We start from the raw sequence: 18,503 nt of genomic DNA, 5'->3' as shown, positions 1-18,503 counted from the left end.
ACGTGAGCTTTTCCATAACTTCTGTCAAACTTCGTTTATGCATCTGTGAAATAAAAGGAATGACATTTATTGAGCTCTTTCAAATGAGCTTCTCAGCTTAGTTTTGCATTTCTCACATTATATGCCAGTGTTACAAAAATTGTTTAGTCCAGCGGCCAATATCTGAAAATAGATTGTGAGCTTTTGAAAGTTGGTACTATACACACCTAGGAGGTACAATACTAAATCTACAAACTCATGTATGCAATATTTTTTAAAATTTTTATATGATTCAATTTCATCAAAGGAAGAGAGAGGCCATCAAGATCCGAAACAAAAAAGCTGCATATATTGCTTGCTAAACAAGAAAAAACGGCACTGCACTTGCAAGACAGTCACCCCAAATGACACAGGAAAGGAAATTATGTAAGCATTTCGGAAGTGTGCAGTTCCATCATCAAAGTTCTAAAGAGTGTACATTGTGATACAATGTGTGTTGAAGATCACCTTGTCCTCGCTATTAACTCTCCAGTGTCATCTACCTTGCTGTCATTCTCTCACATGGCCTTTGGTCATTGGTTCAGACAAGTCAGCATCACTGACCATAAGCCTCTTATATATACTCCTGGGTCAGTCTCGAACACCCACGAATTCTGTTAACCCCGTGCCAGTCCGGGACATGAGAATCTGCAAAGCTGACTGATACTGTATCAGCTAAAACTTGTCATCCTACCCTCCTGGTGGAGCCCTCCAACCTCCTTCAGCCTCTACCTAGGAATCCATCTGGGGTTTGTGTGCCTTACCTGGCTTAGTCCAGGAAGTATAAGATAACGTTTCCTTTTTCAGGAACTCATCAAGGTCTATCTAAACTCTATTGCTTTCTCTTAAAATTTATTCCTCTAGTCAGAGAAATCATTCTTAGAGTGGGAGTGGGAGCAGAAAAGACAGGGTATCTCTGCCTAATCATTCAATTTTCTCTTAAATTTAGTATATGTCTACAGTACTTTCTGCTTCCTAAAGATCCTAATGTTTGTGACCCCAAAGCCAAGAAAAGCCTATCTTATTTTTGTTATCGACGTTTTCCCTGTCATGTTCCTTCTCTGAGGCAATGAACAGAGAAAGATAAGGATAGCTAGATACAGCTCTACTCCAATAGGGAGAGGAGAAAGGACATAACGAGAAATGGCAAAATAGACTTAATATTTCATTTTTAATTTTTTTATTATAATTTTTAATTTATTTTTTAAAATTTATAATTTTTGTGTGTACATAGAAGGTGTGTATATCTATGGGGTTCATGAGATGTTTTGATACAGATATGTGATGCATAATAATCACAGCATGTAAAATGGGGTATCCATCCCCTCAAGCATTTAGCCTTTGTGTTACAAACAATACATTTATACTCTTTGGCTGTTTTTAAGTGTACTATAGTCTATAGTGACTGTAGTCACCCTGTTTTGCTATCAAATACTAACTAACATCACTTAATATTTCAAAATTTTTATTCTGCCAAATTTATTCAGGTATATTATTTATTGTTCAATATTCTATGTATATTATTTACTTTAATACTAAAATATTTTTCAACATTTTTTGTCCAAGGCCCTAAAAACAGATCTTGATTTTGGCAGTCGAGGCCAGAAGTTGCAGTGATTATATTAAAAATCAGCAATTATTTTTCTTGATCTAATAAGGATTGTATTAATAAAATCAGCTCATATGTTATTACAGAAGGAATACTGTACAATATATTTCTATGTGTTATACATGAGTTCTTTTATTTATTCATTCGATAAATATTTTGTACACAGAATTCTTTAGTATGAGAAAAGTTCTATGATTGGCCCTGAGGCAATAAAAAGGACAAAAACCAGGAAATGCAAAGTCATGGACATCAGAGATTAGAAATGGAGGTAAAACAAGGATTAAAACAACAAACAATACGTAACTGTTGACCTAGCCTCCTTGAGATTTAGGAATAATAATATGTAACTGTTGACCTACAGTCATTCAGGCTCGGGAATAATAATACGTAACTATTGATCTAGTGTATAGGGAATGTTCACTTGGAGCACTATTGTCATTCAGAGGAGGAAGATATTACATCAGTCTTGAGGAAAGATCTATCTAAAGAGGTAAATTTGGGATCTTGAAAAACAATGGAAAAAAATATGGATATATTAGAGGGTAGGAGAATTTTAGGGGAATATCCTCATAATATTCCCCTAATACAGTAGATATAGTAGCTATTCCTCTACTATATACATAGTAGAGTCCCCATGTATATTTCTATTTTGTAACTCTTTTTATAACTATAACATGTATAAATACATATATTTTTCTTTTAACTGAAAGAATGCATCTTTCTCATTAGGCTGTAGATGCAGAGAAGGGAAAGATTGGATCAACTTCATTTATCACTGCATCCCCAACAGACTGCATAGTAGGTGCTCAGTAAACATCTGTGAACAAAAGCGTGAGGGCATGCATGAATGCCAGACAGATAAAGTTTCAGGTCAAACCAACATAAATGATAGAGAGAAAGTAGTGGTGCAGAAGCTATATGCATAAACGTGTTAGTAGTAGGAAGAATAAAAAAGAAGTTTGGAGCCACATCATGGCATACAATGAAAAGTTGCAGCCTCTGTGTTTTATTCCACAGGCCTTTAGGAGCCATTGATGCTTTGAGAAATGGCGTAAGTAGAGGTGTTTGAGAGCTGTGTATGTTAGAAAGGTCACCTTGGCTGCATGTGGGACCTGAATGGAATGAGGGCAAGCTCATTGGTGGATGTACTGGTAGGAGAGCATTTTATTTGCAGGCTTGGAGAATGGAGTGGTGAGGCAGGTGGAGGAGGATGCAAAATACTTTAGAGGGAGAAATTACAGGAACTAGTAACTTACAGGATGGAGGAAGAGTTACAGATTATTCCAAGAGTTTAGGTTTAGTTTGGCTAACAAGATGGTGGTAGGACCGTGCAAATAAATAGGAAACACAGAATCAGAAAATCATCCCTATCATCCTCCTTTCCCAACAATCCCAGTTCCCTTGGTCTGTTGAATAAAATCCAGACAAGTATCATCTTGCACAGAAACTCAGGATACCTTAAACCAGTTCTATGTATCCTGATCCCAAACCAAGGATAAGACTCCTTACTACTGCACTTCCGTCCATCTAAGCCTTACCATTCCAACTATGACTTTTCCTAAAGTAATAGAGAGAAAGTATCTTTGTATATAAGAAAACAATAATTTTTCCCCTTAGCTTTTTTCTCATTTTGACATACTTTCAAATTTACATAAGAGTTTCAAGAATACACGAAGTCTCATATACCATTCACCTAGATCCTCCCAATGTTAATGTTTGCTTTCTCCTTGTCTTTTCTTCTTCTCGTCCCTCCTCCCCCATAATTAAATCTAATTTTTTCTGAAATGTTTGAGAATAACTCATAGATGTGGTACTCCCTTACCCTGAAGTAATTCAGCTTGTAGTAAAGACAATGATAAATGGTACTTACTAATATAATTATACGGTCTTTCCTAGCTAGTGTCTTTGTTTTCCTTACTCTCCCAGACAATTGTGTCTTTGGAACAAAGAGACAAGAAGACTATGCTAAGACAGTACTAGAACTAAGGATTATAACTAGAGAGGAAAGCCTTTCTTTCCACCTATTGGGCTGGATGTCCCATTCAGCATCTCTGCACAGCTTGGTTGAATACTGTTTGGCAGCCCTTATTACATTGGCAAATTTGTTAGTGAAATAATTCTGCGTTTACCACAGAGCCTGACACACAGTTTGCAATCAACCAACAATACACATCTATTGAAAGAATGAAGCCAAGTCCTGTTCTGCTCTTAACCTTTGAGATACTAAGAGAATTACATAATTGCTTAAGACCAGATAATACTAGCTGAAGCTTGAACCATAAATCCTAACCCACCATTCTCCCTTTACCAAATTGACTTAGTCATAACATGGGGCTTTTTCAACTAAAATAAATCCTCTAAAGTCTTTGAATGAAAATAGACAAAGAAGCAAACTTATTTCTACTTTTCCTCTAGATAAGTGGTTCACCGCTATCATGGTACATCAGAATTACCTGGGATGCTTTTTAAAACACAGATACCTGATATCTGAACCTTGCCACCAGAGATTCTAGAGTTTCTAATTGAGTTGTCTTGTTGTGGAGCCTATATCATCTTTTTTTCTGTTGTCATTGCGTTATGCTTTGTTTTATATTATCAGTTCCTCTTTTCAGAAGGGTTCTGTGGTGCTGCCACCACTATCTCTTAGCTTTGTTAAATTATTCCATGATAACAAACAACCTCCAAAACTCGCAGGCTTGCAACAACAGAGGTTTATTTCTCTCCCATAGTATCTGTCCACATGGGTCAAATGTGGCTCCTCTCCCATTCTCTTCACTGCAGGACTCAGACTCAGACCAACAGAACAGCACCTCTCTGGGACGTTGCTGGTCTCAGGGAAGAGCTACTACATGTTGCCTTATGTGAACATTCTTTGTACACAATGAAACCTCAATATTAAAATTTGTAAAATATCATCATTGCTAGGTATTCAGTCAACTATCAGAAATACTATTACCAAAGGTAGTCATACAAAAGAACTAGGCAAGTAGATCTCAAAACACAGACTTTTCCTTCCACTGTGCCATCTCACGGTGATCCATTTTTCTTTCTTTTCACAGCACCATGTCCATGTGGATATGACAGACTGTATCCCATAGAAAAACTACACACACAAAACAAATCTTCAAAATCCTGGCTCTTTTTTCAACTTCTAATGTTCCAAAATATTTCAAAACTACAAAGAGAAGCCCAATATTTATTTAGCAATGATATTTCATCTGTTTCTCTCACTCTGCTTCATACTAAAATTAAAAGCTGATTGCCAAGGCGTCCAGGTACTATGGAGATTGGAAACATAAATAAGATTAAAGTTTAAGAGAGACAGCATGGCTGAAAGAGAAAGCCAGAGAGAAAAACACAAAATCATGAAGGTGGGAGGCAGGAATATCAGCCCTAAAATAATTCTTCAGGAAAAGAGATAATTCAAACTTGTAGACATACTTCTTAAATACAGCCAAATTCAAACACGACCCACTTGGAGGTTTTGGCAGTGTTTTCATTCTTTCTCTGAGAAAAATGTCTAGATTATCAGATTCTTAATTATCAGAACTATCTAAACGTAAGAAGGCAGGGAGACCAAAAAAGGCCCCATTTGATTTTTAATGTCACCAATGACAGCTGGGTGAACCCTAATAGCAATGAATAGTTGACCCCATATATGACACCACCGTTTGGGAATCCATTTCCCCAAATCTGGGAATAATAAGTGGTTACCAATTATGATGTTAAAAGGCAATTAATCAATATGCAACACAGACTGCAAACATGAACTCCCTTCTGAAGGTCTCCCATTCATGCCACAGTATGGCAAAGCGAAAAGAAAGTTTAAAGATTACCTTGCCCTATCCTTTCTTGATATATTTGAGACGTCGCAGATGCAGGGAATAGATGCAATCTTCCCAGCAGGCAGCAGCACACCAGTGGCAGGGCTAGATTTAGAAACTAGACCCCCACTTCTTTTACACTCATTAGGTTTCAGTTAATGCGTTGGAACAAACTGAGAAGGATCAGGAGGTGAGACATGAAGACAATTATGTTAACTGTATCATGGACTAAAACTTTGTGTGATGAGCACTCAGACTGGCTTAGGAACACTTCTTTGAAATGAACTTAGCCCCTAAAACTGCAGACTTTCCTTGTAGGGGTTGGAAGATACTCCACTGAGGTAGAGAGAGCAGGTCAGCAAGCTTCCCCTTGCAGACAGACAGATCCCAAAGGAAACCCAGAGCAAGGTAAGCCATTCCTGCTGGGTTCCTTCTTCCAAACCCACTAATAAGATAGGTCAGTCCTCTTCTGGTTGAAGTAGAGATGCAGAGATATAAAAAAGTTGGGGCAAGAGGGCAGGGACATCATTCTAAAGGAGATCCTTTCATAGAAAACATGAGACCAGGAGAAAGAACTCTCCCTTACATTTCAATTCCCTAACATTTTTATAATTTATAGAAAATTAACATTTTTTAAATTATAGAGCCCAGTCATCAACCCAGGATCTTCCAAGGGGTTATATCTTATAAGGGGTTATAAACCAACCCCTTATAACAGAAGATCAGCAATCTGTCAAATCATTCCTGCCTCCCTTTTCATGAAGTCACTCCTTCAGTACTAACCACTAAACCTTGTGGTATCCTTCTGGTACACTGAATATTTTGCCCGCAGAATGGATCAGACAGCCCTAAAGTATGCCAGATAAATATAAGTTAAATGAACTCCAAGGCCATGCTGTACCTAATACTGGAAATTTATGTTTTATTCTACCTAATTGTGCCCTGCCACTTTGTCCAAAAAAGCTCATCAGAGGTTCTGTAATGAAATCAAATGACAACCTAAATGGTGCTCCAGCTCTCAAATATTGGAAATGGAGAGATGTTACAGGTGTAAGCCACCATGTCTGCTCCAGAAGGATTCTTGATCCCTTCACTTCTACAACCTGAGCTTTCATACTATAATAAATATATTTCTGATAGGGTCTCAGATTTGTATAAGTCCAATTCCAAATCTCTCATGAGCTCCCCCTTTTAAAGACTCCAAAGAATTAATAGGGCTAAAAATATTATTTTGGCACTTACTTCATGATCAGAAAATTAGAAAGCATAAAGTTTCAGTCTCCAAATCCCTTAAACCAAGTAAAATGTTATTTTGGAACTTAATTGCCCCCAGGGAAAAGCAGAAATTCAGAAGTACCTGAAGTTGTGAGCATTGCAGATGCTCATGACTAGAATGCTGGTCAGTCTATTTAAGTTATTTAGAGACTATAGACTTGAGCTGAAACCTATTTAGGAGAAATCTTCCATCAAGTATTAATGGTGTATGTGCTATACCTGATGGGGGAAAATGTCTCAATAATCTACTTTCCTTTTTTTTTTTTTTTTTTTTTTTTTTTTTTTTTTTTTTGAGGCAGAGTCTCGCTCTGTCACCCAGGCTGGAGTGCAGTGGCTTTATCTCAGCTTACTGCAAGCTCTGCATCTTGAGTTCAAGTGATTCTCCTGCCTCAGCTTCCCTTCCAAGTAGCTGGGACTACAGGCGCATGCCACCATGCCCAGCTAAATTTTTTGTATTTTTAGTAAAGACGGAGTTTTACCGTGTTAGCCAGGATGATCTTGATCTCCTGACCTCATGATCAGCCTGCCTTGGCCTAATCTACTTTCTTACAGGGCTGCATTTATGAAACTCCTCCCTTTCACGAAAGCAAGGACATACCCACTTGTGGAAGCCCCTGTTAATTCAAAACCTCTTAACACTCTTGACCATGTTGAGCTCAACATCCCTGGCACCCAGGACAATGTCAATACCACAGCCTTTACATTATCTTTGTGAGCAAACATGTTCATTTCTGAGATGGTGCTGTTCCTTCTTGCAATGAAATTCCTTGGGTCATAAAAAAATCTGCCTTCTAGACTTCTCCTCATCCAAACATTTGTTTCTGTTAAAGTCACTCAGTATATTCTAGAACTAAGGCTGCTATTGATGCCTTGGAAATGTTTGTTCCAGGGTCCTGCTGAGGATCACGTCTTCTTCCACGAGGTCCTCCAGACTTTGTCTTTGCTCCTTTTAAATGATCCTGGTCTTGAGTAGAAGTTCTTTCTGCTACATCCTATTTTGCTGCAGTAAACTATGCCTTCAATGTTTCTTTTTTCCTCTGTTCTGCTAAGTCTCACAGGAACACTTAACTGAGTTTCTAACTATTCAGTCTGCTTCTTTGGCATCTTTCCTTCTCTAACAAATAGAGTTCTACTATTTGCTGTAATTAAATGCCTTTCTTCTTTCCTTTCTCTGCTGTTTTGGTCAAGATATTTATTTGTCCAGTATTATACGCTTAATTTTATCTTATAGGATGTTTCCCACAATGCGATATGTAAAATTAATAATTTATTGGTGTGCCAAAGCCTCTCCCATTTCAATAAGTCTTGTCCATTATTATTTCTTGAGTTGAAGCATCCAATCCAGGAGATAATTTTCTATCATACTACATCTAATGTAGGCTGGACTTAATAATCATTATTTTGCTTAGATTCCCTATGTGTGTTGTGGTACAAAGAATCCTAAAATAGTTTCTAAGATATCCTACCCTAATCCCTGGGACTGTGAATAGGATAAACTATCACACTGGGGATTATGCTACATATTATATGGCAAAAGGAATTCTAAAGATCTAATTAAAATTATTCATCCGTTGACACTGGTTAATCAAAAGGAAGATTGTGTTATCATGTAATTAATCTAATCATTTAACTGTAAAGAGTTATCTCTGGATGGTAGCCTTAAAATCATAAATCCAAAATTATATTAAATGTAAAAGCTGCTAGTTCACCTATAACATCTATGTCACTGTGAAATTGATCCAGAAGTTCTTCTGCATATGTTCGGATGATTTCTCTTGCCTATATGGACTGTCTGAATCACTCACACGTCTCTCTCAGTCTTCAGGGAATTTTTATATGGTCACCTGTTAGTGAGTGCCAGCACCCTGGCACGTGAATTCCAGTCTAATTTCCAAGATCTTTCCTCTTTTCCTTTATTATATTTCATTGTACAACTGTCATGTTTTCTGATCTAATAACAACCAAAATATCCTAAGGCCCTCTTTTAGAGCAATTATACCAACGTGCAGTTACTTTTAATTTTATATCTGCTTATCATAGCCTTTAACATCAAATTTCCCTTTTATATCTGCCTTATTATTTTTCTAAGATGTCAACATTTCTTCCAAGGTAATCTCTTTTTTTGTTTCTGCTTTAACACTCTCTTCCCATACTTAATTTCCATTTTTCTATTGCTGTTGTCCAGACAATAAGACTAATGCATACTAGTCAATATATTCTACTTATTCCTTGATTGTCTCCATAATACCTTTGTGGTAAATATTCGAGGCACAGGTAGCCTTTTGAGTTACCTGATTAACCTCTGGATTTTCAATAATTATCTCTAAGAAAATAGTTTATTCTTTTTTACAGTGAAGATCTCTCTTTAGTTTGTTTGCTGATAAAATATACCACCATTCTGTGGACAAATATATTTTGTCTTGGGAAACTAAAGTCATGGTCAGAAGCTTCAAAATGAACAAACTCCATGCCAACTTGACACCATGCAGTGGTGTGCAACTATCAGGAACTGGCAGACAAGCTCATATTTGTAAGAAGTTAGGACTTTCAGGTTCTTCCTTTGGTCTTTAGTGTAGCAAAGGGAATTTAGAGCCATAAGTTTAATGCTGCCTGCCTAGGCCTGACAATAACAATTTAAAGCAAGAACTTTACACATTAGGGCTCTGCAGTACAAGTGGTACATAGCTAGCTTTATAGTTTTGAAGTCCCATTTGCAGATCTGACTCTTGGCTGAGGATCTCGGGAAAAGCAGAAATTCTGTACTGCCCATCATGACCAAAAGGTTCCAATCCATCATGACCAAAAGGTTCTAATCTCTGTCTCAACCTTGCCTGAAACACTAAGGCAAGCCACATCTGAATGCTTTAAGGCCCACCTACAACAGCGCAAAATGAAGATCTAAATGGCCATCATATTCTATGGTGTGTGCTTATTAAAATTCCACCTTGCTTGTATAGGGCTCCAGAAGGACCAAGTACACAACTGTAAAACCAAAACCAGTCCCATGGTTCAACACAGGTCACTACAAACTAGCTAAGATCCCCCACAGATACCACAAGCCAAAGTTTTGGGTCCAACACCATGCTCCTGGTCAACAAATCCTCTGTCCTGTACCTTTTATTTTACCCTTAAATATTATTTCTTATCTGTGTTTAAGATTATTTCCTTTCACCAAATGACAGGATATTGGTAGTCAATAAACAATGTCTCACTGTTTTCTAATTATGGGGCCAACTGAGAACTGGATTCAAGATCAGAGAAATGAAAATGTCAGCTTCACTACGATAAAAGTTGTTAATAGTTATTAATATGATTTCCATATAGAGCCAATGGTCTTACTAACACTCTGATTTAAACTTAACTCCAAATAGCTGTTTCCCTCTTTGGGCATATAAAGTCATCCCCCACTAAACTGGTGCATAATGGAGAAAATAGACTAAATGTTTCCTTTTCACAAACAGGAACATCCCAAAAAGAAGCACCAGAATGAACCGAGCAATTCACTAGTCAATTAAATTACTTTCTTCTCTGAAGGTGGAGGTAAACAAAGAGGCCAAGATGTTGCTGTAATGGGGGACCTTCTGCATAAAAACAGGAAGCCAAGGAGGAAAGAGGCTTGCCACTGAACAGTTAGAATCTTGGCTCAATTTTGAGTATTGCTAAAGAAATTAAGTCAATCATATAGATGGAAACATGCTAATTAATTATTAAATGCTATTCTTAATATAAAATCAAAGATATAAGGAATTAAGAAATTATCCAGCTTAATCATTTATTCATTCATCTATTCATTCCTTTATTCTAGCAAAATTTATTGAAGGTAAACCATATATATGACATGGTTCAATCCCTTCTTTTGAAAATGAAGAAACCAAGGACTAGAGAGGTAAATCAGCTTGACCAATATCACACAACAAATCAGAAACAGAGCCTAGACTGAAACCCATTCTTCCAGGCATCCTGGAAGGAGTGGACATTAAAATATGTGCTGTGGGTCAGGTCACATTTGAAATGCTGAACCCAAATAACCTCCAAGAAGTTATTGACAATGACCATGACCTAAAAGGAAAAAAAAAACAGAGTATCAAGAGAAAGTGTGGAAAATATATCATGTGAGAAGTAGAAGAAAGTACGCTGTGGTGGAAAAAATTCGTGCCCCAATATCAGATGACCTGTTTTCAAGACACAGATTCACTCACGTGGACTTGCCATAATTTTGGTCAGGTCCCCCCATCTTCCCAAGCCTCCATTTCCTCCTCTGTAAAATGAGGGTGATAATAAAGTCCCTGCTGTTTTCACAGAATTGTAGTGAGAAGTATAGATGATGACGGGCCAGGATGATTTACATAAAACTGATGTGAAGTTAGACATTTTTTATTATTATTATTGTTGTTCTTGTTATTAATATTTTAAAAACAATAGAATTGAGGATGTTGGATCAAGAGACAGTAACAGCAAGTTGAGCCATGGATACTTGAGTTCCTGTCTCTCAAAACAAAGGGAAAAAAAGATGAATAAAACATGTTTGTTTGGCACTTTTCTAAATTATTATTACACACTCACAACTAAATAGGGGTGTGATTATTGTGATCCTAACTATGAAGATGAGGAAAACGAGGCTTCAGAGAGGCTGTGAAATTTGCCCAAAGGAGCATTGTGAGGAGGTAGAGGACACAAGGCTTAGATGGACAGGAACTCCATCCTCTCTCCCTACACCACAGTGCCAATCAATATACACTAAAACAGCACAGCTGGGAGAGCAGATCAGAGAGGTGGAGAATGAGCTGGGATCAAACTTGAGTTTTCCTGGCTGGCTCAAAGCATAGCTACTTTCCATCATCAAGGCAAAGAGCAGTGTGAGAGGGGTATGAGCTCTAGAATAAAGCTCCTTGGGTTTGCATTTGGGTTCTGGCAATTACTTGCTATATATATATTTTTTCTTTTAACGCATCAGTATTTGTTACAACTTTAAGCAGAACATGACTCGAGCACTACATTTCCATCCACAAGACCGAGTCTGAGTTATTTTCAAACAGTTTTATGATATGCTTAGGGAGGCTTATAACTTTGCTCCTCCAAACAATAGTTTTCTTTGGAAAACAAGCCCTGTGGAGAGTTCCTTCCATCAAGCTGCTTCAGTTTAACCTATTTCTAGATGACTAGTACATGCAGAATTGGCAGCTACAGGGGATGAAAAGTTCAAAAAGTAGATCCTGCAAGATGTAACAAATACTTTTCTAAACATCAAGGTATAGCTCAGGAACACTTTGATAGCAAGATTTGGTCTACTTAGGAATCTGGCTTGATAGCTAAACACTTTAGACCACAAAGTTAACATCACGTTACATACATCTTACAACACACATTACCCCAATCTGTTAAAAATAAAAACAATGTGAAACTAAAAAAGCATTACTAGCTCTGCTTTAGTATATAAGGTATCACAGCATCACTTAGAAGTAGACAGAAATCTTATCTTCCCCTTAAAGTAGTTGTTGTCATGCCATACAGACTTTTTAATATTAACAAAAATAAAGAAAAACATCCTTGAAAATATATTATCAGAGGAATTGCAGAGTATTGAACAGGTAAGTCATCCCTCAGCCGGAGGTTAGTCTATTTCTTCCATGTGTGATGTGTCGTCATCTCCTTCGAGGGGCGGCATTTCTTCAGTTACAGCTGCACTGGTATCATCAGCAGTAGGGTCATCTTCAATACCCAGACCAAGTTTGATCATCCTATAGATCCTGTTAGCATGTGTCTGGGGATCTTCCAGATTGAAGCCAGAAGACAAGAGTGCAGTTTCATAAAGCAAGATGACTAGATCCTTCACAGACTTGTTCTTATCAGCCTCTGCCTTTTGCCTTAAGGTCTCAATAATGGAATGGTCAGGGTTTATCTCCAGGTGTTTCTTTGCTGCCATGCAACCCATTGTTGAGTTGTCTCTTAGGGCTTGAGCTTTCATGATTCAATCCATGTTTGCTGTCCAGCCATAATGCTTGTGACAATACAGCATGGAGATGTCACCAATCGGTTTGACACAACCACCTTTTCAACTTTTTTCTCCAATATGTCTTTTATGATTTTGCAGAGGTTCTCAAACTTTGTTTTTTTTTTTCTCTTCCTGTTTCTTTTTCTCTTATTCATCCTCTGGAAGTTCCAAGCCCTCTTTGGTGACTCACCCTAAAGTCTTCCCCTCAAATTCCTTCAACTGTTGGACACAGTACTCATCAATGGGCTAAATCATATAGATCACTTCTGAGCCATGTAGCCATGTTTCCGAAGACATTCCACAAAGGCTGAGTTAGCTACCTGGTCCTTGGTCTCACCTGTGATACAATAGATATGTTTCTGGTTTTCCTTCATTCTGGTGCAGTAGTCCTTGACAGAAACCATCTCATCACCAGAGGCAGATGTGTAGTACCTTAACAGCTCTGAAAGCTTCTTCCGATTTTGAGAGTCTTTGTGTATTCCAAGCTTCATGTTTTTAGAGAACTGCTCATAGAACTTCTTGTAGTTCTCTTTATCTTCCACCAGTTCAGTAAAGAGTTCTAAGCATTTTTTGACCAAATTCTTCCTGATAACTTCCAAATTTTGCTTTGTTGCAACATCTCATGGGAAATATTTAGAGGGAGCCTACCACCCCTCTAATGAAGTTCAGATATTCAGTGATTAGCTCCTCATAGTTATCCATGGTGAAAACTCTGCATACGTACAATTTGATGTTGTTCTTTTTCTTTCTGTTTTCAAACAGGTCAAAAGGAGCATGTCATGGGACAAATAGAAGGGCTCTGAATTCCAATTGTCCTTCAACTGAAAAATGCTTCACTGCCAAGTGATCTTCCCAGTCATTGGTTAAGCTCTTGTAGAATTCTCTGCACGCCTCATTAGTAATATCGTCAGGATTTCTGGTCCAGATGGGCTTTGTTTTGTTGAGTTCTTCTTGATTGATATACTTTTCCTTAATCTCCTTCTTCTTGTCACTATCCTTCCTTTCTTCTCCTTACTCATCAGAAGCAACATCTTCAATTTCAGGTTTGTCTTCAGACTCTTTCTCTTCTTTTTCTTCTTCTTCTTTGTCTTCCTTTTCTTCAGCCTCATCATTGTTGACTTCTTTATCACGTTCCTTCTCCACAAAAAGAGTAATGAAATATCCAATAAACTGAGAATGTTTCTTCACAATCTCCTTTATTCTTCGTTCCTCCAAGTACTCAGTTTGGTCTTCTTTCAGGTGTAGAATAACCTTTGTTCCACAACCCATAGGTTCACCTGTGTCTGTCCTCACTCTGAATGATCCCCCTGCTGAAGACTCCCAGGTGTACTGCTCATCATCATTATGTTTGGTGATCACAGTTGCTTTCTCAGCAACCAAATAAGCAGAATAAAAACCAACACTGAAATGGCCAATCATAGAGACATCTGCACCAGCCTGCAAAGCTTCCATGAACGCTTTGGTCCAAGACTTGGCGATAGTACCAAGGTTATTGATCAAGTCAGCCTTGGTCATTCCAATTCCAGTATCCACAATAGGAAGGGTTTGATCTTGTTTGTTTGGTATAAGGTTAATATGCAGCTCTTTCCCAGAGTCTAATTTACTGGGATCCGTCAACTTTCATACTGAATTTTGTCCAATGCATCTGATGAATTTGAAATGAGCTCTCTCAGAAAGATCTCTTTGTTCGAGTAGAAAGTATTGATGATCAATGACATCAACTGGGCAATTCTGCCTGAAAGGTGAATATCTCAACCTCCTCCACCTCCATGGGTTGGTCTTGGGTCTAGGTTTTCTCAGGCATCTTGGCTAAGAGACCGCACAGGCTCCACAGCACAGCAGCACCAGGATGCTAAAGCAACTCTACTTGCTATATGGTTTTAGGCAAAATAATCTATCTATGTCTCCCTTTTCTCAACTGAAAAATGGCAACGATAATAGATGATCTTTTCAGGCCATTATTATGTGAGAACATGTGAGATAATGCAAGTAGGATGCTTGCAATTGCATGATATAAATACAAGCATTATGCTGAACTCTACCAGAGGAAATAGAATGCACAGTCTTTTATTCTCTGGTCCAAGATTGGGAGAAAGACTGGGCCAGGTAACATTCAGGTTCCCTTCGAACTTTTAGACCCTAACTACACTTTTCTATCCCTCTACCCTATTTATTGCCAGCCAAAGGCCTCATGGAAGAGTCCTGTAGCCCAGCCAAGTACTTCACTCAACACTGATTTTGATCATAGCAAAAGGAATTTGGAAAATAACATCAAAGTGCTAGGTACAAAAATTGATTTTTAAAAATAGGTTCACTAAAGCCACTTCAGAGAATTTGCTGGCATAGTTCAGATATTTAGGGATTTTTCTGCCTCTTCTTTAAAACTGATCAAACATTTATCACAGTGTCCAAAAAGGCCTAGATTCCAGGAAGTCTGTACTGAGGCAAAAAAAAAAAAAAAAGGTTTCAACCAGACAGCATGCTGTCACATCTTGATGTCAGAGATCAAACTTCTCTCAGGGTGTGAGGAGGGGACAAGTCTTAACAGGCAGTTTTAACTGTAGGATAAGAATAAGAAAGGTGGCATTATTTTCCAAGTCCCATTGATATTGGGTGAAAATGACAGAAAAACCAAAGAATAAGAAAGGTGGCATTATTTTCCAAGTCCCATTGATATTGGGTGAAAATGACAGAAAAACCAGTGTTTCCCTATCCCCCACATAACTCAATGCTAACATGGCTCTAATTGAATTAAGGATAAGTTTCTGTAAGGTGATACACATTTTTGGTTTATTTTAACTAATATTTTAAAAATAAAATTAAAAATAATTTTAAACATAATTTTTTAAAATAATTACAGCAACGGAGGGGTGGGGGTGGCCGCTCTTACAAAATATTGATGAGAATGTGAGATACATCCTTTTGGAAGGCATGATAAAATACATGCATCCACTCCCACAATGTATTTTGACCCTAAAATCCCATTCCTACAGATGTTATTAAGCATATAAGAAACATCAATGTGTATGATCAATGCAGCTTTGTGTGTGACAGCCAAAAATCAGTGGAAAAAGAAAGGTTCAGAACTATAAAAGCAGTGAAATAAATTATGACATATCAATTAAATGGAATATTAGCTGGGTATTAGACTGCAGATTTAGGAAAAAAAATCATGACAGGAAATCATTATAAGCAATTGTCAAGTAAAATGAGCAAGTTATTAGAGAGCATGAGCTGTATAAGTGTAATTGTGTGTATTCATTTACATAGAAAAAATAAAACCTAGAAAGATGGATTACTAAAATGTACACAGTGGTTATTTGGAGATAGTGGGATTCGGATAATTTTTATGTTCTTTTTCATGCTTTCATGTATTATCCAAATTATTTCAAATAAATTTCACAATAAATATCAATTCACAATAAGAAATAAAATCAATAAACTATTTTAACAAAAGTTGATCCACTACTACTTTTTATAGGCAAAGAAGACAAATGGAGATTTGCAGAAGAAAGTATCAAATGGATTATCCTGGTAGTCTCCAGAGAATTAACTGAGTCATCCACATGATTTAGCTCCATCTCCATGCTTCATGTGATAGGAAACAGAATTTTGAAGTTGAGGTAATAATAAAAGGCCCAAATCACCTCTGCCACTAATTGACCATGTGATGTTAATTTTGCTGAGCTTTAATTTCCTCATTTGTAAAATAAAGATCAATAGTTCAAAGCTTTATTGTGAGAACTCATTGAGAAGATAATTTTGAAAGCAATTGAACATGGCCTGTTCATAATTAGACTTTAATACATGCAAGATGCTTTACTGTATCATTCACCTATTTAAAAACTGAGTTAAAAACATTAAATAAGGTCTAAAATGCAATTACATTATGGAGGACACAGAAAGCGAGCACCCACTGAAGGTTGGCTCTCTCTTCCTCTCTTCTTTGGCTGTACCTGAACCTTATTCCCTTCTCAAGCCTCTGCTCTTGCTTTCCTTTCAGGACATAAGGCAGCACCACCAAACGGCTCTCCAGGAGAGCTGCTACCTCTGCCAAAGGCAAAAAGGATATAGGGAAGCTGCCATAGCATCTGTTGGCTCCAGGAAGACACCACCTTGTCTGTGGCCTAGGGATAGAAGGATGACACCTCACCTAGTTACTTTATACATGCCAGTTCGGCACTAGCAAAAACCCAGAGTTGGCCAACCCTCAGACTGGAGCCTGAAATGCTGCTATGTAAAACCTGGTGTTTCCATGACTGAGCTTGCCAGCTGCAACAACAACATCAGCAGAAAGATCGCTTCTGATCAACTTCTCCTTCCAAATCTCGTGTGAGTGCAACTGCTGGCCGAAACTCAATGTAACCAGAACCCTACTTGTAAGGGAGTCTGGGAAATGTAATTTTTAGATTACTAGTTTTACAAAAATAAATGTATATGGAAGGAGGTTGGAATGGAGGTTGAGTGCTGATCTCCCATATCCACACTGTATCTCCTTTAGACTCTGACACAAAAGGTGGCCTTTCCCTGAACCCTATGCTTTAGAAGATCCTGAATACCACAGATGCAATTAGAGTAAATTTATAAAAACGCATTTGTGCACCTATTTCTTGGGAACCTATATTCAACAATGGCACAGCACAACCCATAAACGAAAGCATCAGCTCACAGGCATTGTTCAGGCCTCAGAGAAGCATTTCTCAAGATCTCTTACCATATATTCTTGAAAGGAGAGATAGCCAAGTCCAAATTCCATGTAAGTTTGTGAATGCAGCCACTTCAGACTTTGGGGGTGGACACGACTTTGCACAAAAGACCTGAATAGTGAAAATATTTGGGAAAGGGAAAAGATACAATGATTACCTTGTGAGATTTTTCCTCTCATGAATAATTTTTTGGCATTATTAAAGCACCAGATTTCCAGGAATCTCAAACATCCACTTTTCTTGAATCCTTTTATATTACAATTTGTGGTTTGGAAGGTACTCCACTATTCAGAATAATTGCATGTATCAACTGAGGAACATTTCAATTTTAAACCATGCACTTCACTCTTAAGTATAACATGTGTTTAGTATTATCTCAATTCTTTACATTGGCAAGTTGGTGATCATTGAATGGAAGAAATTTGAGTATTTTATTTTTATAAATATATTTAATAAGATGTATATACATAATTATATTTGAATAATTTTACTTAAATTTTCATATTAATTCATTTTAATGATTTTCCTATTTCTATTTTAATAAGCAATATTAAATATTGTATAAGCCAGGTATGGTGGCTCATGCCTGTAATCCCAGTACTTTGGGTGGCCAAGGTGGGAGAATGGGTTTGAGCTCAAGAGCTTGAGACCATCTGAGCAACACAGTGAGATGCTCATCTCCATAAAAAACTAAAATATTAGCTGGGTGAGGTGGTGCATACATGTAGTCCCAGCTACTTGGGAGGCTGAGGTATGAGAATTGCTTGAGCCCAGGAGGTAGAGGCTACAGTGAGCCATAATCGCACCTCTGCACCCCCAGCCTGTGCAACAGAATGAGATTTTGTCTCAAAAAGTAAAAATAAATACTTTGTAAGACAATTTTTGAAAATGAATGCAAAATAATTTTAATTTTGTTAATATTCACACTTTTAGAAATATAATTTACATTTTAGTTTGCATTTAGTTTAGCTTTTCTGAAAATATGTTTAAATTTTATATACTTCAGATAGAATTTTATATTTTAATTTTTTAGAATATTACTGCCAATAGAACACAAATAACATAAATTTTTTATTACA

At 37.3% G+C, this 18,503-nt stretch overlaps 1 long non-coding RNA gene and 1 pseudogene across 1 annotated transcript; one reads left to right on the top strand and one right to left on the bottom strand.

Annotated features, from left to right (window-relative positions):
• Positions 1-499: 499 nt before the first annotated feature.
• Positions 500-17,685, top strand: LOC140712336 (uncharacterized). Its single transcript, XR_012093868.1, has 3 exons — positions 500-567; positions 16,200-16,341; positions 16,722-17,685. It is a non-coding gene; the product is annotated as an uncharacterized lncRNA (long non-coding RNA).
• Positions 12,167-14,522, bottom strand: LOC103236665 (heat shock protein HSP 90-alpha-like; annotated as a pseudogene).
• Positions 17,686-18,503: the final 818 nt, after the last annotated feature.

This window comes from Chlorocebus sabaeus, chromosome 8 (genome assembly GCF_047675955.1).
Source record: "Chlorocebus sabaeus isolate Y175 chromosome 8, mChlSab1.0.hap1, whole genome shotgun sequence".
Classification (NCBI taxonomy): Eukaryota; Metazoa; Chordata; class Mammalia; order Primates; family Cercopithecidae; genus Chlorocebus; species Chlorocebus sabaeus.
The sequence above is the reverse complement of the archived record's forward strand: the minus strand, read 5'-3'. Positions and strand labels throughout refer to the sequence as shown.